Source organism: Lepisma saccharinum, chromosome 15, assembly GCF_977018435.1.
Source record: "Lepisma saccharinum chromosome 15, izLepSacc3.1, whole genome shotgun sequence".
In the NCBI taxonomy this organism is placed as follows: domain Eukaryota; kingdom Metazoa; phylum Arthropoda; class Insecta; order Zygentoma; family Lepismatidae; genus Lepisma; species Lepisma saccharinum.
The window spans coordinates 61,905,056-61,932,717 of NC_139243.1; positions in this window are offsets into that span (position 1 = coordinate 61,905,056).

Genomic DNA, 27,662 nt, shown 5'->3' on the forward strand with positions numbered 1-27,662 from the left:
TATGATTCTTTTCTGCAAGGCATTGTAAATTACCAGAGAGAAAAATAAGACTTATCTTCATTGATCTTGTCTTAAATACATGAACAATTGTTTTGAGGAAAGGGAATATGCAAATTTCAGAGACAATTTGTGATTTTTTGCTGATAGTGTATTGTGAGATGGATGATTGTGTAATGTATTCAAATAATATACGTATATGTATTAAAGAAACGTTGAATACGTACACAATTTAGTGTTGGCGTGTTGCACATGTATTTTCTTATGTTACGTTGTTCCATGTTGCATATGAGTGAAACACATCATGCATGAAAGTTATGCTATACATGTTAATGTAAAAAATAAGTATATTTGGAACGAATTTATCAAGCATTTTCTGTCTTTTAAAAATAGTTTGTGTGCTTGTTTTCCATTATTAATGTGAAATTCAACGTGTTAAAAAAATAATTCAAATCCTTTGTTCAAACACATATTGCTTTAGCACTGACTTCTTTGCGTAATTTACGATGATTATGTATTTGATATTACTACTACTACTACTACTACTACTAATAATAATAATAATAACATTATAATAATAATTATTATTATTGGTACGCTTATCCTGCTACTTGCACCTCCCCCGCACCGACAAAAATTCGTGGCTTCTGCGCAGCTGAAGGTCAGAGCTCAAGCAAAACCGAATGCCTGTACTTTCAAATGATAATCTCTACCTCCTTCTTTACTCTCAATTCATAATTCCAATCTCACCAAGAAAATTCAACATAATTATAGTAGTCACTATAATCAACCAAATTTATTCAATAGAAACTTCAGTGATGAAGGTTCTGTCTCGGAAGCCACTCTTCTCGCTCCGTGCAAGGGCCAGCCAGCAAGCAGTGAATTGCTTTGCCAGTGGAGTCTCCTAAACTAGAATGAAAAGAAACAGGTGGCTGCTACCTTTTGCTGGAAACCTCACTGCGGAGGTCACGGTGGTGAAGGAAGGGAGGACCTCTGGTTTAAGACACAGCCGAGAAGAATTCCTAGTTCCCTGATATTCGCTAGACGTCTCTATTGTGTCGGGCCACGAAAAGTCTTTTCATGCCAAACTCCAGGCCGCTCTTAACAATCATTTATTTGTCGGCCATCAAACACTAGCAGAAACAAGTCACAGAAGGTAACAATGCTTTCAAAGTACATATATCAAATGATGGTTCTTATGATAATAATAACAGAACCTATTATCTAGTAAGTACAACTACTAAACGATTCTTTCGAATATCCATATTCGTAGCAAAGCAGTGAGTATCGCACAGAACAAAACTTATTTTTGGTAAATATAGATGTAACTGTAACAAAGCTATATTTTTGGACGAGTAGCTGTAGCTGTACCGGAGCTACTTTTACAGTGTAGCCATCTGATTAATACTAATGTGCTCAATACTAGCACAGTACCAACGCACCAATAGTGACAGGATAAAATTAAATGTAACACCATTAAGCTTTGTTTCCATGATATGAAAAACTCAATATGCTGACCAAGGTAGAAAATTTATTTTATTTTAAGACATAAACTGATTGTAACGTTTCAACCTTCTAGCAAAAAATTCATTTGTACTGGGTACAGAGTCTGAAGAAGACATTGCTAGAAGGTTTGAAACATTACGTTTAGTTTATGTTTTAAAGAAATGTTCTGCCTTGGTCAGCATATTGAGTTTTTCAAAATTAAATGCTGTCTACTCTCAATTTTATATTAATTAATAGGGAACGGATTCTAAGGTGCAACAATATGGTCAGAAAAAGGGAACAAGGTTCTGCAAATGTTGTCGAAAAGTGCAAAACAAGTTGTAATTAAGTGCCTTTATTCAGGTCGAAACCAGTTAACTAACATTCTTTATTCAACACTGTAGCAAATAACAGAATTAGTTACATCATAATTAGTTGCAGAAAGTAACAGCATTTGGGAAGTAAACATGACCTTTACTGGGTTTCAATTACATTGTTATACTGGATTATGCTCAACATTTCTATGTTTGCGATTTACATTATCTTGGGAACTATTGGGGCTGCAATGATATTATATTTCATTGTTCAAATTGAACAATTAAAAGGTTTTTCTTTGGTGTGAAAACTCATACATATGCTAAGTTCTACTTTACGGGTAAAATCTTCTTTACAAATTGCACAATTGAAAGGCTTCTCTTTGGTGCGAAGCCTCATATGTAAACTAAGACCTTCGTTACTAGTAAAAGTAAAGAAACTGTTCTTTCCGTGGCTTTTCTGGCTAGGTTTTCTCTTCTTCTTTCCCCAGAGTGTTTCAATTCAATGAAAATACATTACTTGGCTGTATTTATCTTATTTCACATCTTTAATTTCTCTGTTTATTGTAAAAATATGCCCAAATCTAAATTCAAATTACAACTTTCAACATAGAATCCATAGTTAGACAAAAGCAGCTTGCAAAAATGACAGTTTTTTTTGAATTGATAATTTTTACAAACGTTATCTTTGAATTTCACATACCTAGAGTAGTTTTGCTTATATATATAATTATATTGTAAATAGAATCTAATAGCATAGTTTTCAATGTTTGACTTGTTTGGCGATTCCACTTTATTATGCACAGATAGGATCATCGGCACTGGACCAACAGTTTAAAACGGGATCCAAACCACTGTGCAATGTGCCTCAACCAGGTATCGAACCTGGGATTCCTTGATTACAAGGCCGTGATGTTACCACTACACCATGGGGGAGGCAATTTCCAATATTTGGATTTGCACATAAAGCAAAAGAAAAGGAAGAAATCTTGCTACATATGTTAACACACTTAATCAAATGTATTCTTGATGATACAGTTTCCTCTTGAACTATGTCTATAAACAAAAATCTAGTATCAAACTCCTTTACATTTGTATTTAGCGTAACATATTTGTATTCTGGCTTTCAACTTGATCGTGGAACAAGATGTGGTGTATTTTGGCCCCCTAGTGTAGTGGCTCTCAATCGTTGTGAGACCACAGCATGGTAAATTCATTTCTTAAAAGTCAATGCGCTGCTCAAAACATTTTAATTTCTATTTTGTTAAACTTAATACATTAATATGCACCCTTGAAATTAAGTATTAATAAATATATAATATATGTCTAGGCTTGTTGACAAATATAAAGTTTTGTTTAAAATACTTGGCAACCATTCATGTCAGCCTGCCATTTGAGAGACACTGTCCTGGTGCATTGTGGCCCTAAAACTGAGGCAGAGATTCGCCACAAATGGCATTTTTTAAAAATCTGGCTTTCTGGCAGTAAAATTTTGTTTGTTTAAGACCACTTTGTGCTCATACACATTAATTGTTTTTGGACCTACAGCTTAAAATGGGACTTGAACCACTGTAAGGATCGATATTAAGCCCCCTCCTCTTCACCATTTACACTGCAGATTTGCAGCAAGTCATAAGATTCTTCACTCCACATTTTTACGCAGACGATAACCAGTTATATTTCTCAGATCATTACGCTTCGTTGGAAGATAAGCTTCAGTCACTAAATTCTGACTTGAACATAGTCAGTAACTGGTGTGTATCTAACGGTCTTAAAATAAATCCAGAAAAATCCACTTTCATGATCATTGGTTCTAATTATTCAAGGTCGTTAATTAAAAATATTAAGATCGAGCTCAAAATAAACAATTTGCCCATTGTCAGGAATAACACTGGTAAAAATCTTGGTCTGATTTTTGACGAAATTTTTGATTGGACAGAACATGTAAAGACGCAATGTAGGAAAGCTTATGGAACACTTAGGAATCTGAATCGTTTCTGTGACTTCCTCCCTGCGGAATGCAAGCTAAGACTCATCCAAGCATTAATCTACCCATTGTTCGACTATTGTGATAATGTTTACGGCCCTCAACTCTCTTAAAAGCTCAGTAAAAAAATACAAATGGTGCAAGATACCTGCTTCCGATACATTTTTCAAGCAAAAAGATCCGATCACATTCTTCCATTCTTAAATGATAATCAGGTTCTTACCATGGCAAACAGAAGGAAGTTGCACTATCTCTGTTTTATACGCCGCATACTGACAGAAGGTAAACCGCAGTACCTGTTTGAGAAGATGCATTCCCGTAGGGAAATCCATCAGTATGTTACCCGTAAGCGGAACAACTTCGATTTACCCCATCATTCTACCACGGCCTACAAATCATCTTTCTCCTTTTCGGCACCCAAAGCATGGAATGCATTGCCTGCAAATATCGCTAGTGTAAACAACCCATTATACAGGGTTATTATAAATGATGGACCCTTTTCAAAACATCATAGGTAGGGAAGTACAGATCCAAATTCAACAAGCTATATACCAATGGAAAGAGGAAGGTTCATAGTTTCTGGCGGGCAGCGGCCGGCGGGCTGTGGTGGTTGCGGAAGCGGCCGGTAGAGTTCGCGAGAGGACCGTCTCTGTCAGTTGTGAGCAAGATGGCGACCTTGGAGCACAAGGTTTTCTGCGTCGATGTTTGCCATGCAGCCAATGGTGGCCACATTGAACATTTATAACAGTTACAAACATTGTGGTAACAAACTTTGAACCTTCCTCTTTTCATTGGTATATAGCTTGTTCACTTTAGATTTGTACCTCAATAAATATGATGTTTTGAAAATGGGTCCATCATTTATAATAACCCTGTATTTCAGAGGTAAAATAAAAGATCTGCTGTTAATGGAACAATGGCAGAGTCGGGGCACATACTGAAGGTATCAAGTCACTCACTATAAGGAATTGTACTATTGTCTTTTGTATTTCTAGTTACACTTTTTTTTTGTATCCAACTAATTCCTATGTATTTTTTTCTTTCTTCATTTTTTAAATTTTTTTTTATTATTATTATTATTATTATTATTATTATTATTTACGTTTAGCTTACTGCTCCATAAGTTTATATCATCTCATATGTATTATCATATTGACAAGGGTTAGGTGGCAGAGCAACCCTTGGCTGAACCTCGCCCGCTGAATAAAGAAAATTTATTATTATTATTATTATTGGAGATTGAACCTGGAACCCCTTGATTACAAGGAGACAATATTACTTTATGCCATCGGCAAACCTGTAGCCAGGGGAGGGGCCATGCCCCCCATCTCCTCCTCGAGCTATGTGAACCTTTAATAAAAGCCACAAAAATAACATTGACGATTTCACAAGTTTAAAAAAAATCGATTTTGTCCTTGCATAAGTTAATAGGTTTGTTGTGTAGAGAGACAGGTTCGAGAAGTCTGCAATATTGGTAGTTTTAGTTTGTACAAGCATTGATGCAAGGCTACCAGATGCACCAATTTAGTTGGGACAGTCTATTCATTTTAATCCCTGTCCCAGCTTTTCCGAAGCAGTCATGAAAAAATATATTTTTCTTTTTGTTAACGCTCATTTAGACATGTTCTTTATTATCATAATAATTGCTAATTTTTTTATATATTATTTTCTAAACATAGAATTATCAAGGCTGTTCAATGGTACATGTATAAAAAAAATAACGAAAATTTGAAACCACTGTTAGTTTGTGGAACACAGTACTATTTGAAACCTTCTGAGAATTGAATATAAACAATAAGCACCAAGCTGTATGCCACGTAACAGCCTTTGTCAGTAAGTGGCTATGTGCTTCTGATTGTCGGGTCGGGGGGGGGGGGGGGGGAAGGGTCGATTTTTTCCTGTTACTTCGGACCATAATACTGCAACTCTACAATTGCATGTTTAGTTCTAGTACCTACTCCAACAGCATTTTGCTGATCACTGTTGCAGAGTGGTTAGTAAAGCATGCTATGATACCAGGGGTTCTGGGTTTGAATCCCAGCCTGGGTATGGGTGTTCTTTGTGTGTATGTTCCTTCATCAATTTCATCATATCATCACAATTAGACTTGGCAGAAAAGTGATGTAAAATAACCTAATTCAATCAGCCTGTTTCAACATTTTTGGATCTCCCCCCTCCCTCAAGGATGTATTTTGGGCCCCTGGACTCCACCTCATCCCAACCCCAAAAGACTTTTAAAATGAAATAATGAAAATATACTTGTTTAGCATTTGTTGTTATACATGTAATTGAGGGTTATTTACTTCTGTCGAACTTATTGGAAGGCAAGGATTATATTGAGATCATATGGCTTTGAAGAACCGTGTGAAAGAAGATTTATGCACGCTATTACTTATGCATAAAATATTAATGAGAAACTTTGCTTTTCATCAACTAGATCTAACATCCTCTTTTCTTATTCAACATATATTCAAAACTATGTGTGTTTGACATTAAATTACTTAACTGTACTGTTGTTTTATACAAATTTTGATTGTCTTAACTACGTATAAGCTAGATATGAATATGTTATATCTCTATTCTTATACCTTCTTTTTACCTATTCGTGTAATAATAACAATAAAGTATTAACTAATTTATGAATTATGAATAGACCTATGAATTATATTAATTCTATTTGTATAAAACATTCAATTTGAACTTTAGGTTGTTGACAGACCGCATCTCTTCATAATGGCATTTTGAGCGTAAAGCCATCCTGTGATTCCGGAATAATTCCTACCGTGCGTTCATTTCGATCTTCAGCTGAGAGATCGGGAGAAGCGTGGCAGGCGGCGCTAACGGAGATGCCGACATTTGCGGCCTGTAATGTCTGCTTATGTTTATGGACATATGCAGACATTTATATAAATATTGCAAAACGAGCACTAAACTGTGTTATAAGAGTACGGTTTTAATTTTAGTAGCTTAGTGGCTGCATGTGCTGATGATTTTGACACGCACATCTCCTGTGAAACACGGCGTAGAGGATTGTTTGGAGAACATTCTAACGCTGCATCAATTTTATCGAGTTTTGTTTCAGTTAGAATCCGTCGTTTATGCTTAGGTGTTTTAAAATTTAACGATCCACTTACCTACTCGTAATTTAAGGACAAGATGTCTAACCGTAGCTCTATGTGGAGGTGAAACGACTGTGAATTTCTGTACAAATTGCCTACACACGTCTCGACATGAGTCTGTTTTCACGTAAGTGTCATACATAAAAGTTCTTTGTTCTAACGTGAACCTTGCAGCTGGCATTCCAATCGTCTCACTGACACAACACACATACACACTGCAATAACACAAACAAGTAACCAAGAATAACACTCTTGCAGACAGTACGAAATTAACACGCTCTTGGTTTTCATCTGCTCGCCACTATATTCACAGCTCTGTCTTCATCTAGTCGCGAAGGAACAAAAAAACTCGAGCTTGGAGATTTCGGATTGCAAGGAAGCTCACGAAAACCATTGAATTTTAACGGTTTCGTATGCAGTGTAATCTTGATACAGTGTTGCACATTCGAAACCTCCAAACGATCCCCATCGACACAAAAATCTTTCAAGGATATAAACTTAAGCAGGACGTTACTGGTCAAAACTATGATTAAAATGTTTTATTATCTGTGACTCTTAACATCGTTTCTGAAGCGTATTTATTTGTGTATATAAGGGCAGAACTTGGATGAATTACAAAATAACTTCTGCGTGTTATAACACAGGTTAGTACTCGTATTTCGCAATATTTATATAAATGTCTGCATATGTCCATAAAAATAAGCGGACATTACAGGCCGCAAATGTCAGCATCTCCGTAAGCGCCGCCCGCCACACTTCTGATCTCTCGGCTGAAGATCGAAATGAACGCACGGTATCAGCGGATTTTTACATCCACTGAAGATACCAGGCGTCATTTGCTTGAAGGAAGTTTTTTTTTTTTTTTTCAGCTTCTTTCATACTCGGGTCCTTCTTTAAAGTAATTAGACTATCGAGTTATGGCACCCGGGCTCCCAGATTCGAGTCATTCCTTTGCATGATACAACTTAAACTCCTTGGTTGACAGGCTGTCAGTCAGTGACTGTGAAAACATGCCGAACTCTTTAACACTATTGCACTGACCGAAACATGACTCACTCCCCCAACCCATTCCATTAGCAATCTTGTTCTTTGAAAAGGAAACTCAGTGGATTTGTCTGATTTCAGGAACAGATCGTTTTGCCTTTGAAAACCCATGTTTAGGGTACAGAATTGAAGAACAGGAGTGATATGCAGAAAATAGTTTATTTTAAAAATTATGCATCTAATATGGGACTCCCTTCACAATATAGGCAGAATGAAATTATACTATTGATTAATGCTAATGATACACTTCAAAGCTCATGTAGCGATAAGAACATTTATCTAGTAAAAAAAATTCTAAAAGGTACAGTTGGGTATTGGCAAAAAAAAATCTGCTGGTGCAGATCTTGGTTCCAAAGTGATAAAGAGCTCTACTAGATTAATACACAGGGTGGCCACTCTAGGATCATGATAAAATTCAAGTATAATTCCCAGTTTTCAAGGCAAACTTTTCAAAAATTCAAGGCTGCAAACAGATGACATTGTATATTACCACCTTTCACCATTCACACACAAACATATATTAACAAAACAATGGGCCTGTGAGATTCCATTGAATCCATAAATTCTGATTTAATTCAATGAAACGGTATTGTGTATACAAGGTGGTGCAAAAGTCAGTTTAACCAAAAAGCACATTGACAATAGTATTACAATAGTGTATGTGCTTCTTGTGCTAAGTAATATTTCCTAGGTATACAGTTGGTAACATTGCCGTGTGACACTGGCAGCAGTGCACTCGTTATTCTTTTGTCAACAGTTGAGTCTTTGGCTTGTTGTAGTGTGGTTGTTTGTTGTTTGCAAGCAAGTTCTGGTCTGTGACATGTTGAAGACTGCAATGGCACAAAAGTACACAACAGAACAGGGTGTTGTTACTTGAATTGTCAAGGATATGGTATACTCATCATCACCGGCAGACTTGGATGCACTGAAAGACTCAATTTATTAACGCGTTTCATGTCATCAACAATGATACAAGTTTACTGCATTGTATTTGCAATTCTGTTGATCGTTGCACACAATGTATTGCAAACAATGGAGGACACTTTGAACAAAACCACAAACTGGAATTTGTGTATGGGTGAACTGACTTTTGAGCCACCCTGTATATACTATTTAATATATTCAACTTAAAGTGAGGAGTTTACATTTGCCATTTCACATACTCAGGCTTGAAATACATCTATGAACAGAAGTCATAAATGTCCAACAATCAAGTATGCTGACCAAGGCAGAATTTATATTATTTTAAAACAAACATTACGTTTCAACCTTCTAGCAAGGTCTTCTTCAGACTCTGTACCAAGTACAAATGGAATAAAGTACAAAACAGGAAGATATATATATACACACAGAAATCACTCCCGACCAGACACAAGTATAGTAGAAAGTTGTTTATCTGGAACATTCCTTTCCAAGTGTTCCAGCAGGTGGCCTTCTCCTGTCAACTGTTGTTTCACCTGACAGGAGATTTCGATAAACATATCCTTTCATCTGGAAAGTAGTTGGACTCCTTATCTCATGCTCTTTTTCCTTATCCATTCTTTCTTCATTCCTCTTCCATCTTTTCTCCTCCTTTCCTCTTGTTCTTTCCACTCTCTCTAATACCTTCTTACATTCTTTGTTGATCTTCAGTCCCCCATTCCAGTTCCTCCTCTCTTCTTCCCTTATCTTCTCCATTTCCTTGCAGGGAGGGTCCAACAGGTGGGCGAGGAAGCACCCACCCCAAAATTCCTCTGCCCACCTGATCAAGTAAAGACATAAGGGTTCAGAAAAACATGATTGCTTGAATAAAATAAAAGTATATATTCTTGTTCTGACTTCATGCACATTTTTCTTATGAAAATTGTCAATACTAAAAAGGTTCTCAAATTAATATTAAGAAATTTCCCTGTTTTTGGATTTGCATTAGTTTACTGAGTAAGATAAGGAAAATCATTTGAAAATTTGTTGTTCAAATGGTGGATAATACCTGTCAATCTTATCTCTGAATTAAACTGATCCAGTTAACACGTATTCGAAGGTGGGGGAGTACAAAGTAATGCAGGTTAATAGAAATATCTTAAAACAATCTATCATGCAAATCAAAACACCTTCTTCCCTTCCATATGCCAAAACAATCGTTCACATGTCTGAAAAACAGAATTATTTTGTCACCTCCTTTTTCGACCACTTTCTTTTCCCATTCATTCATTACCAATTCAGCCAATGCTGGGCCTAGGCTACAGCCTATATTCAGTCCTTCACCCATTAACATTATTTTAACCCTCATTTTACTCTAACCGTTGCTCCGAATGGTATCTTATTTCATTTGTACTTGGTACAGAGTCTGAAGAAGACCTTGCTAGAAGGTTGAAACGTAACGTTTAGTTTATGATTTAAAATAAAATAAATTCTGCCAAGGTCAGCATATATGATTTTTGGTTATCATGGAAACAAGGCTTAACGGTGTTGTCATAAATGTTACGGAATATGCTATTCTATGAAAATTGTTAATTGTATATGAATTTCAAACTCAAATTTACCCAATCAACTTCATGATATCTTGCAATAATCTGTCTGTCAGATAAATTGTTGTTCAAAGGGCACTAACAAAGTAAATGTATTGAGAGAAAATTCTGTTATATTTTCAATGCAGCTTCCCTTTCTTTCCTTCCTAGATAAAAATAAAAGCTGAACTTTGAAAAACTTACCCCGGGGCATTTGTAAATGTATGAATTCATTTGGATTTACAATAGTTGCAATTTATTACATATAATTCATGAAAAAATAAATATGCAGACCAAGGCAGTAAGTTTTTTTTATTAAAAACATAAACTAAACATAACGTTTCAACCTTCTAGGAAGGTATTATGTTGCTAGAAGGTTGAAACGTTACGTTTAGTTTATGTTTTTAATAAAATAAATTACTGCCTTGGTCAGCATATTTATTTTTTCATAATCATGGAAACAAGGCTTAATGGTGTTATATAATTCATGCATAATTAGCCACCCTGAATTGGTATATTTGCTGCAGAAAACATATATTTCAGTATGTATAAATATTCTGAACATGTATAATTGTAGTACCATCACAATCACAGGGAAGGGGGACTATAAGATTATTGGAAGTAGTCTCAACTCTGTCCTAATTATGGTATTCAATAAATCTGAGGCTCAAGTAAAGTATTCATTTATTTCGTTGAAACTTCTTTAGAGAAACTACAAATGAAAGCGAAAGGAAGATAAAATTGATATTTTTTGTATTATGTTGTCCTTTTTTCTTGTGTGCAGGTCACATTTTTTCAATGTGAATTTCCATTGCTATGAAGTCTCACATGTAGTATATTAAATACCTTCATGGTTAAATTCTATGTTCAAAATTAAACAATTAAAAGTATTATCTTTGATGTGAAACCTAATATGCAAATAATATATGGAACTTTAATGTTGGGATTTAAAAGGTTCTTCATTGTGATGAATACTTATAACTATGTTTCAACATCAATTTTTTGGAGTATTCACAATAAAATAAATAACACAGTTATATATATTGTTTTATTATAAAAAGACAGGATATTACATACAGAGTGCAAAATATAAAACAAAACATATAATTTTAATGTTCTGCCTGTTCATATGAACCAGTGAAATTATATGGTGATTTCTCAAGAATGGAATTTTTTTTAAATATATTAATTGTTATAACTTACAGAATTCTTCAACATGCATAAAACAATATATTCATTCTGATTAACTATCAGTGTGATTCAAAAGTGTGGAATCACTCATATAATTTCTTCAGATATCAATGTACATGAATGGAACCATATGAAGTAACTGGAAGACCAAAGGCTTCGTCCCAGAGGTATGTTACAAACCTAATCCAATATCTTGAATTCAACTTAACTTCTTCAGATCGGAATACGCGAAAAGTGACAGATCAAAATCATGTGAAATTTTCTGGCAAATGGTGAAATCTATTTAACAATGTGTTAAATCATTTTCAATTTACTCAGTGTTAAGGATAAAGCTTGCCATTGTTATGTGCATGTTCTTGTTATTCAGTGAACAAACGTGCCATTGATCAAAGAGCACATTGACACAAGCTTACATTGTGGTGCACAGAGTGCTAGGAAAGTTGCAGATCTCTTCATCTGCAGACACATTGAGAGGTGGCCGGCAAATTGTTCGTAGCGCAGTGGTGAAACTCGTCCACAGTGGCATGCCAAAGGGGGGGGTGCTTATAACACCCCCTTTCTTCCAGTATGTCATAAAAAAAGAATGTTAAAAGTAGGAAAATATGACAAAGTGAGGGCTACCAAATTCTGCAGCTAGTAAAAAACATAAGTTTCTCCTTTTCATTCACCTCTTTAGCTTCCAAAGCAGCTTTGGCACCAATTCCAATATCAATCTTTGTAAAAGGAATCAAGTTGTCAGAATTCCTGACATCAAATTTGCATTAATTTAAAACTATTTTTTTGCATTGTTTAAGACGTCACTTTTTATGAATCTCCCCATTACATCTCTAACAACACTTTCTAGGAAGTCATGAAGAAATGGAAACATAGGTTTGGGGGTTTGGAACATTGTCAAATATGTGATTCTGGCATATCAGTTGAGAAAACTATTTCACTACATGATATTAATGTAGATCTGCTGGTCCTACAAGTAATTCCATTTTACACATATGTGAGCTATTGAGGCATGTAAAAATTCACGTGTCATGTCATGACTATAACAATAGATGAACATGATCAAAAACTTAAAATATGAACAAGTATTTATGAACAGTACATAATTCATATATGGCACTAGTAAGTAAATATTTAAAATTCTGTTCTAAATGCAGTAAATACACAACAATATTGTACACAAAAGATGGCAGAAAATAAATATTTCCCTAAACAGGACACTCCATTTTTTTACTATTTTGTAAAAAAAGAAGGAAGAAAAAACTTAAAACTACTCACTAATAAGGGAAATCACATGTACACTGGTTAACTTTAGACATCAGGTTATCTTTATTATGCATTTTCCACATCTTGAAATATATTTTACGTCATGTAAAAAATCGAAATCGGTTAATTAAATTTTAAAAAACGCAAAATTTATGAGGGTATACACTTGGTCACCAGCCCTGGAATCACATTTAAAAACAAGAAACAGACAAACAAATAGATATGAGTTCCTTGCTGAAAGAGAAATGCTACAACAGCCTGGATTATCCACAGACAGGAGCATATTATAATCCCTCAGTTTTGCTTCATTGGGAACCAATAATCAATTACAAGATTTTCCCTGAGACTTGTATTTTTTTTTTCAAATTCCTTTAGATTTGCACGTTTTCCAGGTGTGTGGGAACCCTGTACATCAGTGGATTTCGAATTTCATTTTAACATGTTGTATTATGGAATCTGCTGAAATATGATCATGTGTACAATGTGCACAACTCAGGCCAATAAAATCCTTATCCATAATGCTCACAATGTACAGGTGAAAGAGCCTGCTATAACTGCTTTCTTCTCTGTCTTGTATCTTGGATAAGGAATAGACATAGCAAATGGTTTGCTCTGTTAAAAATCAAGTATCGGTATTGTCTTTCAACTACTGGTGGCATGTTTGAAAGCACAGATGAGATCCCTGCTGGATATAGAGACATTCCTCCTGATATACAGACAATTAATTCTGATAATGAAGATGTCAAGATCCTAAAGCATGTAAGATGCGCACAGTCAAGAGATTTCTATTTAGAAATCCATTTAGAAACACTGACGGTATGATTTCTAAAAATTCAACACAAATCAATACTTCCAGCATGCAATACTTCCTTAATGAATTCTGTTTGGTGTGTAATCTCCTCATGTGCATAATAACTTTATGTTTGCAGAGAAAATATTTTATTCAAATTAAAGGATTAATAGATTACTGTTTCATTTGTGTGTCCCCATATGTACACTGAAATTAACTTTACAGGAAAATCTTGTCACAAATTCAGTTTCTCCTTGAGAGGAAACATCCTCATATGTCTATTAAACTTATCTTTCCAACCAAAACAACTGTTACAAATTGAACAATTAAAAGGTTTCTCTTTAGTATGAATGCACATATCTGAATTAAGACGCCTTTCAATCCCAAAACATCTTGACTGTCAAGCTTCATCAGGGTGACTAAAAACAAGTAGAAATGAAATTCCCTGACTTTTCCAGGTTTTCTAGGACAAAATTTATATTTTCCCTGACAATTAGAAACAAAACTAAATCGATGTTTTTGCAAATGGAAATAATAAACTCATACAGATCCAGGTATGGATTTGTTAAGTACCAATATTATCTTCTATGAAATTGACTTAATTTCTCTATTCCCTATGATTGAATTCAAACAGCAAAATAGTGAATTTGAAAAATTATTACAATTCACAAACTAGGGAATGATTACGGAATTTAATCATACGCAGTAAGTTTAAAATAAAATACTTGATTATTTTTAAAGTTACAACTAAATAACGTAAGAGTGAAGAGTTACTGATTAAAAAATACAATTTGTAATTTATCAGTTTCCTTATCCATTCTCGGTATTGTATGCTGATATTTCCACTGAGGTTTGAAACCCTCTGCTTGCAAGAACCAGTGCAGACTCATTTTTCGATGCATCAAGCTACTTCTCTCTCTGTAAAGCAAACAACTTAACTCTTGCATATAAGTGAAACAATTGTATTGTACAAAAGAAAGTGTCATATTTCCTTACATTATCAATGGGATTTCTGCTTCAGTACAGTATATCCAAGTGAAGTATGTACTGTGAAACCGACAACGTGCAGTTATACCGTTATTACTGATAAAAAGGTATGTAGATATTAGAAATATAATGCAAGGAATTTATAGAATAGCATTTTATAGGTACCTGATTTAGCTAACCACACACTAAAACAAAAACACACTGTTAATAACAGCTTCTGAAAGTTCATATATGAGGGGAGTCCTGAAAAAAGCTTCAATGGTGCCTGTACACAGCACTAGTGGTCGGAGAGCGAATCACACACGCATGCAGAAAGAAGTGGCATGTAGCTGTAATCTGGCACAGTTGCAATGCAGCCGTTTTAGGACAGTTCTAGGTTAAAGATTGCAGCTCTCATACAGTCTCCCACAGACTGCGATGTAGCCTACGTGTAGTAATCAGATTTTTACACGCTCAGAATTTGGCACACAGCCACCAGCAATCGTGTGAGGTGTGCAGACCGGACGTCGTGAGTGATAGTATGGTCAGACGATGGTGCAGACAATTCACGGAAGGCCAATCGAATGTGCACAACCGCATACAGGTGAGTACACGCGGGCCCTTTGCATCACTTCAGGTGAGAGATCTTGGACCACTCCCTGTACAGACCTGGCCTTGCATGTACCGACTTTCATCTCTTTGTTTAACTGAAGAGGTTTCTTGCAGGACAAGGATTTGACAGCTACACTGCGGTAGAAATAGTTCCAGTCTTTGCTGTCAGACACATATGGCATGGGCATACAAAATTTAGTGCCATGCAACGACAAATGTCAGAACAACGGTGGTGATTATGCCAAAAATTAGGTTAGGACTCACCGTTACTAATGCAATAAATTACAACTGATATTCTTGTTTTATTTATGCCTAATCGGTAGGGACCTTGATTTTTTATTTTTTTCTTCAAATTGGTGTATTTTTTATGTTTTATTTTTTTACTATTCAGTGTTATTTTCCTCAAAATTCACATTTTCATTTTAGCACAATTTCTGGCAAATATCTGAAATTATACCTTCATGGTGTTTTTAAACTACTGTTTCAAATTGTAAGTCACATGGCCTATGCCTCTTTGTGCGAGTTTGATATATTGAAAGTTATTTTGGGAAAGTTATTTTCCATAACCCCTTTTTAATTTTAAGGTAAGGATTGTAGATAATGGAATTTTCCCCATACATACTGAAGGGTGCATAATGACCATAAGAATCACTTCAGGTGAGAGACAAAAAAATTAAATCAATCAATCTCACGTGACAGATACCGATATATTATGGCACAAAAAATTGGCATTATCTTTTTTTGACTTGTTAGTGTTACATTTCCCAAAATTTGCGTTTTTATTTTAGAACATTTCTCTGCCAAATATACCAACATTTCATACTCCATTGTGCTTTCAAACTATTATTTAAATTGTAGGTCACATGGCCTATGTATTTCTGTGACAGTTTGATATGTTGGAACAGATTTTTGAGGAAGTAAGTGCTCCCCTGCACTTTGCCATTAAGGTGTATAGGGGTGTGGAGTTAGGGCCCCACACTTTCTTGATCAGGGCTGAAGGTGGGGTGGTGTGATCAGCACCATGCTCCTGGCTACCTTTATCCCTCAAAGTTTCCTCCAGGTCCCCGCTTCATATGACGCTGGGTGGGCGTCGGAGCAGTTTGAATATGTAGAAAAGATCCCGGTTCTTCCCCGCAGGGGATTGACCCCGGGTCTCTCGCATGGTAGTCAGATGCCCTAACGACTGAGCTCCATTATTTCTCGCTTGACAAATGCTGGTGGTGCGCACCTAGCTAGCTTGGTAATTCAAAAATATCTCGCGTGACAAATACTGAAGATGTGGCTCCCGTGTGACGGTAGATACGCACTCGATCTCCTGTTAGAACTCTGTCACTTTGCTCTATGATGCAATGGTTTTGAGAGAAGTTGAAAAAATCGTGGGAAATACATGATTTAATGTGGCTGTCAGAATTATTCCATGCACATATAACAAGCATTATAGTTTACTCTTGAATAAAATGTTGGAAAACTTGCATGTTCTATGTACACAAACATGGCCTAGAAAGGACAAGAATGTTTGATTTCATGGAATTTTTCGTGTTTTAGGACATTTTTTTTAAAAAAAAATCGCTAAAAACATTTTATGGCACATTCGCGTTATTCGATATTTCGATCGGGCAAAAAATGTGTCCAGACATCACTGCACATTCATAAACACACTTCGCAGCAATTACAATTTTTCACGATTTTTGCGTTTGCGAAAAATAAATGTCCCTACTAATTGGAAATTACTTTCTGGCCACCCCTCGTATAAATCAGTAGATGGAAAGTGAAAATTTAGCAGAGCTGGCAGAGAAAAGTCAATTCTTGAAGAAAATGATTTGCCTTGATGATTGAATGATTCGAGTAAATATATTAAAATATTTACATATTTATAATTAGTATTTTATTTCATAATACTTCACTCAGTGAGAGATTAATGACCATCTCTCACGACTTTAAACAGACATGACAGAGAGTGGCGTTAATTTCATTGCAATACTAGTGTTGCAGTAAATTTGAGGTTGGGAGCATGCACTTGCCAATTTTTATAACGTTCACCAATGCAGATTTATGTTTCACTTTTCGTTATAGTTTCAATATATATCTCGTTTTGTTGGATTCTTCTTGATATCTAACAATAGTGCAATGTCATTTTAAATGTATGTTAACTTGTGCGAAACCAGTAATACGTCAGGATGATGAAAGAAAACCTTCGAAAGCACTGCTACATTAAATATGGTGAAGTGAACCCTAAGAATATTAAAATTCCAGCAGCATATTTGCAGTCTAAAGCTCTTCTTGTTTATGCATGCAATTTTTGTTGGATGTTGCAGTCCTAACACATCCAACAAAAATCTATTCCATATAAGTGCCATGCATGCAATTTCTGTTGCATGTTGTAGTGAGATACTTCGCTGGGTGGCGATATTCGACAAAGTCGAATGTATCAATGGAGACTATTTGTTTCCAAGTTCCTTCAATCTGTTCATCAAAATCCCTTACTACTATGACGTCCGACAACAATCGGATGGCACCACCTGCCCCCATCCCCTCCAATTGTTGATAGTTCTATCCCCTTACTACCCCCATGCGGACAAGAAAAAATGACAATTCAATGCAATTTCCACGTAATATTTAGAGGCTTAACATTTTTCTGCCCCTCCGGAAATTTCTCTCTCTCTCTCTCTTTCTCTCTCTTTCTCTCTCTCTCTCTCTCTCTCTCCCTCCTCCTGCCATCACTGGTTTCTGGCACTGTGGTTGTGTTGTGCATAAAAGGGGCCTACAAGTTGAGGCAATAAGATTTCCTGTTCCTGTGCAGAGTTCAGTCTTTCCCTTCAACAGTGGAAAGAATCCATAATTGTTCCTGTGTTTAAAAAAGGTGATAAAATGAAATGCAATAATTACCGTAGAATTTCTCTACTCTCAACAACATACAAAATATTGTCAAACATTCTTTTAACAAGACTAACCAAATATGCTAATGAAATTATAGGTGATTATCAATGTGGATTTAAACGTAACTGATCAAATTTTTCACATCAGACAGACACTTGAAAAAAAGTGGGAATATAATCAAAATGTCCATCAGCTATTCATTGATTTCAAAAAAGCATATGATTCGGTCAAAAGAGATAAATTATATAATATATTAGTAGAGTTAGGAATACCTAAGAAGCTAGTTAGTATGATAAAAGTATGCACCAGTGAAACAGAAAGTAAAATTCGTGTGCATATTAATGTGTCTGACAAATTTACAATTCATGATGGGTTAAAACAAGGAGATGCATTATCACCATTGTTCTTTAATTTTGCCTTAGAATATGCTGTTAGGAAGGTAAAAGAAACTAAAGAAGGACTAAAATTAAATGGTATTACTCAGTTGTTAGCATATGCAGATGATGTAGACTTACTGGATGATGATGTGAATACAATTAAGAATAATGCTAAAATATTTTTCAAAACTGCTAAAGAGATAGGTTTGGAAGTTAACAATGAGAAAACTAAATACATGCCGAAACCAAGTGTTAGGTAATAATCAAAATCTAATTATTGATAACAACTTGTTTGAACCAGTTTCCAAATTCAAATACTTAGGAGTAATATTAACAAATGAAAATTATATTAAAGAGGAAATAAAAAGTAGGCTTAATTCATGAAATGCATGTTACTTCTCTCTTCATAAACTTTTGTCTTCTCGTTTAATATCTAAGGAACTAAAAGTTAAAATATACAAAACAGTAATTTTGCCTGTAGTATTATATGGGTGTGAAACTTGGTCCCTTACATTGAAAGAGGAATATAAATTGCGAGTATTTGAAAATAAGATCCTTAGAAAAATATCTGGACCTAAAAGGGATGAGGAGACAGGTGAGTGGAGAAGGTTACATATTTAGAACTACATAATTTGTATTCATGTCCAGATATTATTAGAATAATTAAATCAAGAAGACTTAGGTGGGCAGGCCATGTGGCACGAATGGGAGAGGAAATAGGAGTTTACAGGATTCTTGTTGGGAAACCTGATGGTAAGAGACCTGTAGGAAGGCCAATCGAAGATGGAGAGACAACGTTGAGATGGACCTAAATGAAATCGGTAGGAATGGAAAAGAGTATATAGATCTTGCTCAAGATAGGGACAGATGGAAGGGTTGTGTTGCTGCAACCATGAAACTTCAGGTTTAAGAAGGCTAGAGAGTTAGTTAGTTGGTAATGATTCTCTTTACTGTGACACCTCACATACTAACTATGATGAACCTTGCAGGTAAAAATCTTTGTTGTAGATTGAACAATTGAAAAGCTTCCATTTCGAGTGAACATTCATATGTACAATAAGATCTCCTTTATGGACAAAATTATTATTGCAAATTTAACAATTGAAAGGTTTATCTTTAACGTGAATACTCACATGCTCATAAACATAATCCTTACGGGCAAAATCTTTGTTGCAAATTGAACAATTGAAAGGATTCTCTCCAGTGTGACACCTCATATGCGCATTAAGATGAACTTTATGGGCAAAATCTAGCTTGCAAACTGTACAATTGAAAGGTTTCTCTTTAGTGTGAACAGTCATATGTACACTAAGATGATCTTTACGTGCAAAACCTTTGTTGCAAATTCAACAAATGAAAGGTTTCTCTTTTGAGTGAATATTCATATGTACACCAAGATCTCTTTTACGGACAAAATCTTTCTTGCAAATTGAACAATTGAAAGGCTTCTCTCCAGTGTGAAGCCTCACATGCGCATTAAGATTAACTTTAAGGGCAAAACCTTTGTTGCAAATTGAACAATTGAAAGGCTTCTCTCCAGTGTGAAGCCTCACATGCGCATTAAGATTAACTTTAAGGGCAAAACCTTTGTTGCAAATTGAACAATTGAAAGGCTTCTTTCCAGTGTGAAGCCTCACATGCACATTAAGATAAACTTTACGGGCAAAATCTTTGTTGCAAATTGAACAATTGAAAGGCTTCTCTCCAGTGTGACCTATCACATGCTCCCTAAGATTAACCTTACAGGCAAAACCTTTGTTGCAAATTGAACAATTGAAAGGCTTCTCTTTTGAGTGAACATTCAAATGTACACTAAGATCTCTCTTACGGACAAAATTTTTATTGCAAATTGAACAATTGAAAGGCTTCTCTCCAGTGTGAAGCCGCACATGCGCATTAAGATTAACTTTACAGGCAAAACCTTTGTTGCAAATTGAACAATTCAAAGGTTTCTCTTTTGAGTGAATATTCAAATGTACACTAAGATCTCTCTTACGGACAAAATTTGTATTGCAAATTGAACAATTGAAAGGCTTCTCTCCAGTGTGAAGCCTCACATGTGCGTTAAGATTAACTTTACGGGTAAAACCTTTGTTGCAAATTGAACAATTGAAAGGCTTCTCTCCAGTGTGACCTCTCACATGCTCCCTAAGATTAACCTTAGAGGCAAAATCTTTGTTGCAAATTGAACAATTGTAAGGTTTCTCTTTTGAGTGAACATACAAATGTACACTAAGATCTCTCTTACGGACAAAATTTTTATTGCAAATTGAACAATTGAAAGGCTTCTCTCCAGTGTGAAGCCTCACATGTGCATTAAGATTAACTTTACGGGCAAAACCTTTGTTGCAAATTGAACAATTGAAAGGCTTCTCTCCAGTGTGACCTCTCACATGCTCCCTAAGATTAACCTTAGAGGCAAAATCTTTGTTGCAAATTGAACAATTGAAAGGTTTCTCTCCAGTGTGATCTCTCACATGCTCCCTAAGATTAACCTTAAAGGCAAAACCTTTGTTGCAAATTGAACAATTGAAAGGTTTCTCTTTTGAGTGAACATTCATATGTACATGAAGATATCTCTTACGGACAAAATTTTTATTGCAAATTGAACAATTGAAACGCTTCTCTCCAGTGTGAACCCTCATATGTTCAGTTAGATGATACTTATATGCAAAATCTTTGTTGCAAATTGAACAACTGAAAGGCTTCTCTCCAGTGTGACCCCTCACATGCAGATTAAGATTAACTTTACGGGCAAAACCTTTGTTGCAAATTGAACAATTGAAATGCTTCTCTTTAGTGTGAACAGTCATATGTACACTAAGTTCTCCTTTACGGGCAAAATTTTTATTGCAAATTGAACAATTGAAAGGCTTCTCTTTAGTGTGAACAGTCATATGTACACTAAGTTCTCCTTTACGGGCAAAATTTTTATTGCAAATTGAACAATTGAAAGGCTTCTCTTTAGTGTGAACTCTCACATGCTCGTTAAGATGATCTTCACGGCAAAAATATTTATTGCAAATTGAACAATTAAAAGGATTCTCTTTTGAGTGAACTTTCATATGTTTCCTAAGATCTTTTTTACGGGCAAAATATTTATTGCAAATTGAACAACTGAAAGGCTTCTCTCCAGTGTGAACTCTCACATGCTCATTAAGGTAAACTTTACGGGCAAAATACTTGTTGCAAATTGAACAAGTAAAATGTCTCTCTTGTGTGGGAACACTCATAAATGTATTATGCTCAGCTTCATGGACAAAAGATTTCTTGGAAACTGAACAATTAAAAATCATCTGTCGTTCATGGGTCATCAAACCTCCTTTGTCAGGGAAAGTGTTTTTGGAAATGGGGACTATACATTGCTTTCTCCTGTTATTAGGCTTAGAACCATCAACATGTGCCTTTCTTGCAAGGATTTTTGTTGCAGGTCTAGCCTCTAATTGTTTTTCTCTACTAATACATTCTGTAATTTCTTTTGGCTGCTCTTGTTCTCTTAAGTTTCCTGCAGACACTGACAAATGTGGAACTGACCTTGGGACATCTTGTACCTGTTCTTCCACATAGTTCTCGATCAGGTAGCTGAAAAAAAAATATATATACAAATGTAGTTTCAGTTTCTGAGTAAATAATAAGAATGACACATGTGCAAATCAATGAAAAGAAAGGAGAGAAGAATAGACTGTTGTGTGGGATGTACTCATGAAAAGTTTAATACATGTATATTATAATGTACAGTGCGTCCATTTCGATCTGCAGCCGAGAGATCGGGAGAAACGTGGCGGGCGGCGCTGACGGAGATGCCGACATTTGGGGCCTGTAATGCCCGCTTATTTTTGTGGACATCTTGCAAAACGTGCACTAACCTGTGTTATAACACGCAAAAGTTCTTCTGTAATTCTTCCAAGTTCCACCCTTATATACACAAATAAATACGCTTTAGAAATGATGTTAAGAGCCACAGATAATACTCTAAAACATTTTAATCATAGTTTTGACCAGTAACGTCCTGCTTAAGTTTATATCCTTGAAAGAGTTTTGTGTCGATGGGGATCGTTTGGAGGTTTCGAATGTGCAACACTGTATCAAGATTACGCTGCAGACAAAACCGTTAAAAGTCAATTGTTTTCGTGAGCTTCCTTGCAATCCGAAATCTCCGAGTTCGAGTTTTTTGTTCCTTCGTGACTAGATGAAGACAAGAGCTGTGAATGTAGTGGAGAGCAGATGTAAACCAAGAGCGTGTTAATTTCGAACTGTGCGCAAGAGTGTTATTCTTGGTTACTTGCCATTACTTGTTTGTGTTATTGCAGTGTGTATGTGTCAGTCAGACGATTGGAATGCCAGCCGCAAGGTTCACGTTAGAACAAAGAATTTTTATGTATGACACTTACGTGAAAACAGACTCGTGTCGAGACGTGTGTAGGCAATTTGTACAGAAATTCCCAGGCGTTTCACCTCCACATAGAGATACGGTTAGACGTCTTGTCCTTAAATTACGAGAAACTGGATCGTTAAATTTTAAAACACCTAAGCAAAAACGACGGATTCTAACCGAAGCTAAACTCGATGAAATTGGTGCAGCGTTAGAACGTTCTCCAAACAAACCTCTACGCCGTGTTTCACAGGAGATGGGCGTGTCAAAATCATCAGCACATACATCCACTAAGCTACTAAAATTAAAACCGTACAGAGTTTCTATAGTTCAAGAATTACGGCCCCCTGACAACGTAAGTAGAGTAAATTTCTGTAATTGGGTTTTGCAGAATATTGTAGATGGTATTGTTGATCCACAGTTAATATTTTTTTCGGATGAGGCATAGTTTCACTTGCGTGGTCATGTTTGTTCACAGAACAATAGATACTGGAGCACTGAAAATCCCCGAATAATACACGAAGTTCCGTTACACGATGCAAAAATTGGTGTGTGGTGTGCTGTAAGTGAAAAAAGAATAATAGGGCCTATATTTTTTGAAGACACAATAAATTCAGAGAGGTACCGCACACAAATACTCGCGCCGTTTTTTCAGTTCTTATCAGATAATGAGAGACAATATGGGTATTTTCAACAAGATTCGGCCACAGCCCATACCGCCGCTGATTCTTTGGACGCTATAAGGGAGGTGTTTGATGACAGAATAATTTCAAGAGGTTTATGGCCTTCACGTTCGCCAGATCTTACCGTATGTGACTATTATTTGTGGGGAACCTTGAAAAATAGAGTCTACCGAAATAACCCTCATAGCATCGACGAACTAAAAGACAATAAAAGGGCAGAACTAGGAAGAATTACGGAAGAACTTTTGCGTGTGAATCAAAATTTCATCAAACGATGCCAGGAATGTGTGAATGTAGGTGGACATCACTTTGAACAACTCTTATAACACAGGTTAGTGCTAGTTTTGCAATATTTATATAAATGTCTGCATATGTCCATAAAAATATGCGGGCATTACAGGCCGCAAATGTCGGCACCTCCGTCAGCGCCGCCCGCCACGCTTCTCCCGATCTCTCGGCTGCAGATCGAAATGGACGCACGGTACAACGTTCAGCGAAAAATGTATCCTCAACCAGTACTTGAAGCCAGGTCTCTGGCGTTCCATGCCATTGCTCTACCACTGAGCTACCGAGCCAGCCTGACTTCGCCTGATTTCTTGCATCCACTGTTTTATCTGTGTGGAATCCTGTCGACGCTGCATTTCTACTTAAAGTTCTACATAGTACATCTCCTATGTGTGCCTAATTTAATGTGTATTATTCCTGCAAGACTGAATACATAATATTTTTTTACCACTTAGTCAAAAAGTATTCATATTTTTGCTGTAATTTTCATTAGACTGGCCACAAAACTTTGTGCAGATCAATAGTGTGACAATATTTTGTCATTCCCTCTCACATTTACATTCAGTCATTCATTTCTTTTTTCTGTTGCAGGGTAAACAAGAGTTACTACATCCATATTTACTTTTGACCAGAGATGCCCATTTGACTAAAGGCTGCCACTGCACAGTGTCAAAGCTCAAGGTCAACCTAGTCGGGGGGTTGAACATTTGTAAGAGTAATTCATTCACAGTAGTCGGAAATGCCTCAAATGATTCAGAAAATAATTAAGGTGCTTTATTTGCCTCACATTTTCAGCCACACTATGTCCATTGATTGAATTGCTTTTTTAAGTCCACTTTATGCACAGTAAGGCTACTTGGGACTGGGCCTACAGTTTAAAGTGGGATCCAAACCACTATGTGCCTCCAGCGGGTACCGACCCCGGGACCCCTTTATTACAAGGCAAGGATGCTACCACTGCGCCATCGGGGAGGCCCACACTATGTCCACTCCAATAAAATTTATTAGGCACAAACACATGTTTACGTCTCTTTCATTCCTATGCTTTTAAGATTGTAATTCCTTGTATAGATGAATTTAATGTGTATTATTCCTGCTTGTATAAATATTCTCTACATATGTGGGTTAAGTCATAAGTCATGGCAATTATTATTTTTTTATTTATTTATTTTTTCGTGAACTGGGGACAACACAAAAAATCTAAGATATACGTTTGAAAGTGTATGGAATGTACTTTTGAAGAAGCCACCAGATGAAGTCTGGATGCAGGAGACTCTCGTAGGGAAGAGGCAGAACACATGACTTTGGACAACAGTGTTTTATTTAGGCAGTTAACACTCTGCTCCGTATGAAGGCCTCCACCAACCTCACCACTGTTTGATAGGGCACAACATGCACACCCAGTGCTTCCCGTAGCTCTGTATGGCATTCCCGTAAATTTCTATCATGGAGAACTGCTATTTTAACATACGAATGTTGCTCCTGCTTCATTACCTCCATTTTCGAATGCTGTCACTCACCGACTGATTTTGTGTGGATGCTTACTACCCCACCGTTGTTCACATACACCATCTGGTGGCTTCTTTCGAAAGTACATTCCATACACTTTCAAATGCATATCTATTTGGTGTCTGTTGCTGTTTAAGATTGTATGTAATTTTGCCTTCCGCTACTCATTTGTTTTCTTTTTACTCCCGCTGCGAACCTCTTGTGAGCAAGCAGGATTCTGGGAGCGTGATATAGCAAAGCGCGATATTTCAAATGCATATCTTAGATTTGTCGTGTTGTCTCCTGTTTGTGAGAAGAAAAAAAAAGTAGTTGCCAGGACTTATGACTTATCCCAGGTATTTACAGGTACAATTAGAAAAAGTCATTGTAAAAGGGAAAAATTCTTTTTAAAAACTTGACAATGGAAAAATGAAGCTTCACATATTACAGGTTTTCTGAGTTCTCAACATACCTGTTTCCTTTATTTCGGTCCCCACCTACATGAGTTTAAAATTCTGGATAAAGTATTCTGATATTTAAAATATTAGTGAGATATTATCTTTTTAACAAAAAAGTTCTCAGCTTAGTGAAATGATTATCAATCCATAAGTATCACATGTTTTTCATGGGCAGCCTTAAAAATGGCCATCTTCATAAGCTTCAGGATACCCTTTGTTATTACCTACTAGCAAATGCATTTGTCCCGCACTGTGGCCGTGTGGTCTAAGACATCAGCCTTTGGGCTCAGGGTATGGAAAGCATGTTGGTTCAAGTTTCCTCGATAAGTGTAACAACTTTTCTCATGATATTTCATGCAGTGCAAGGGACCATGACCACCCACCATCATGATAAAATTGGGGAGCTATGAATGAGTAGCATAACATAGTCGTGGAGACCTACAATGACTGGAGTTTGTTGTGCTGACCACACAACATTCCATAACTGGTTGGATGATTCAACACCTCTGCTGAGGCTTATGGTAGTGAGGCATGCAGTCATCAGGTAGGGCCTGAACCTAAAGGACTGTTGCCTCAAAGGTTGAGAAAAAAATGGAACTCTATGTCTACCAATGTCCATTAATATTTCTATTTGGTGTCTGTTGCTCTTTAAGATTGTGTGTAATTTTGCCTTCCGCTACTCATTTGTTTTCTTTTACTCCCGCTGGGAACCTCTTGTGAGCAAGCGGGATTCTGGGAGCGTGATATAGCAAAGTGGCATGGTGCATGTCGGCTCGCGGCAGCAGGAAGGGCATTTTCATTTAGCCTGTCAGTTGTGGGCTTTTGTATTCACCAGTGTGTGTGTGCAAACATTTTACTATTATTGTATATAGCATGTCAATTCGTTAAAGGACCTGTATGAAATCAAATTTGTTGCTGTGTACGTGGTTCCAGCCCTATGGTAAAACGTCCAAGATGACATAAGCCCCAGAGTGAATAGTATATTTTCTTGGTGCTACCGGGAAGGATTCTTCAGAAAATTATGGTCCTCCGCATTCCAGATATAGTGACAGTTTGTGTTTCGTGCATTGAGCTGTGATCATCAGTTGTGAACATTTATTTGTGACAGTGCTAACCATGAGTGTGTTATAGCAGAAATAGTGTTTTTAGATTGCACACGTACAGTGTTTTCTGCGCTTTCGTAATGGACATTGTTTCAATGTGCATTTTGCAGTGACCTTGAACTCGCTTGCGATAGCATTGGAATCAATCGTCATGGCACAGTTAAATCAGCTGTTTCAGGAACTCTCGTTTCGTTGTATGACGCAATTTTTCCTACGCTTTCATCTACAGTTGTGTGACTAGATACTGTCTTTCTTTGCGAACACATGAAGCACCAGCTGACCTTGAACTTTTCTTCAGCTCTTCAAGATTTTGTTGGAATCAACAATGAAGCTCTGCAGAGAAAAACACAATCAACAATCAGCTTCCCGTCAAGAGTTATAGCTGCGGCAGCAGTGAGTACAAAGGTCTGGTTTCCTATAACATTCCTTTTCTTATTGTTTCATAGTTCCTTGCATTCTTGTGTTTATTTCTGCATTCAGTTTCGTTTCTCAGCAAGCATGGCAAATGTAAGAGCATTAATCAAAGATAGAAGCTCGCTCAAGGGGAAACTTACACTTATACAATCGTATGTCAGTACGTATGATGAATCCTCAGCAAAAATACAACAAATAAAAACCTGCATGGAACATGTAAATGCTATCTGGAGTAAACTGGAACGCATGCTTGACACAATAGAATCAGAAACACCCGAGGATGAGCATGACGTGGAATAGGATGAAATCGAAGAAATGTATTTAGATTCAAAATCACAAATGCAAACATTAATT